The sequence below is a fragment of the Tupaia chinensis genome, unplaced genomic scaffold (genome assembly GCF_000334495.1).
Source record: "Tupaia chinensis unplaced genomic scaffold, TupChi_1.0 Scaffold000408_1, whole genome shotgun sequence".
Lineage (NCBI taxonomy): Eukaryota > Metazoa > Chordata > Mammalia > Scandentia > Tupaiidae > Tupaia > Tupaia belangeri.
The window spans coordinates 133,598-134,523 of NW_006159913.1; positions in this window are offsets into that span (position 1 = coordinate 133,598).

Here is a 926-nt window from a genome sequence, read left to right on the forward strand (position 1 = left end):
TGATGATGCTTATGGAATGAATGTAAATTAATTAATTAAATGTTTCAGAAAAAAAATGACTGAAACTTTTTCTTAAAATAAAAAAAGCATTAAAAATACCTATTTAATGACCACAGTAAGTTATATAGCCCTAGCTAAGTGCTACTTTATATTATGTTCTTCCTACTCACTGAGGTTTATGCCTAACGTTAGACTTGTGTTAATGGATATGTATATATTAGCTACGCTTTCTATTGAAAATGTTTAGAATAATTAAGGTCTTTAGTAAGTCAATGAAATGTGTGTGTGTGTGTGTGGGGTAAGCCATAGCAAGCAACCATGGATACCAGACACAGTGTGCGAGGAGGGTGGGAAATGGCAGAGGGTGAGAGATAGGGGATCAAGGATGGGAAAAAAGCAAAATATACAGGAAACAAGAAATAGAAATTATTTATTGAAAACACATATGTTGATGTGCTTGATTCAGTCAATATACAGTGTATTCTGGATGGAAAATCTCATTTTGTATGTTGTAATGATGTACAGTGAATGAATGTAAATAAATAAGTTTAACTAAATTAAATAAATAGTACTTATATTTTAAATTATAAGAACATAACAAGTAACATTTTCAAATAAAAGTAAGCACATATTTTTCAAAGTGTGCCCTCGTTGTTATGTACATAATATTATAGTACTGTAATAGTTGTTCAAATATTTTTTGTTTAGTTTTTAGTCTTATATGGTGTGATGTTGAGATTAAATCAACAGTGCCCCATGCACACCCAACTAAGAAGGAAGGGAACCTACACTCTGTCTAGGCTGAGCATAATTTATGCAGGATGAAGCCCAACACTTCATGAGAGAAACAGTCCTGGAGAAAGATAGTCTGAGCACATGAGGTGAGCAGAGTTCAAAGCAGGAGAGAAGTTTTCAGCCTCCTGAGG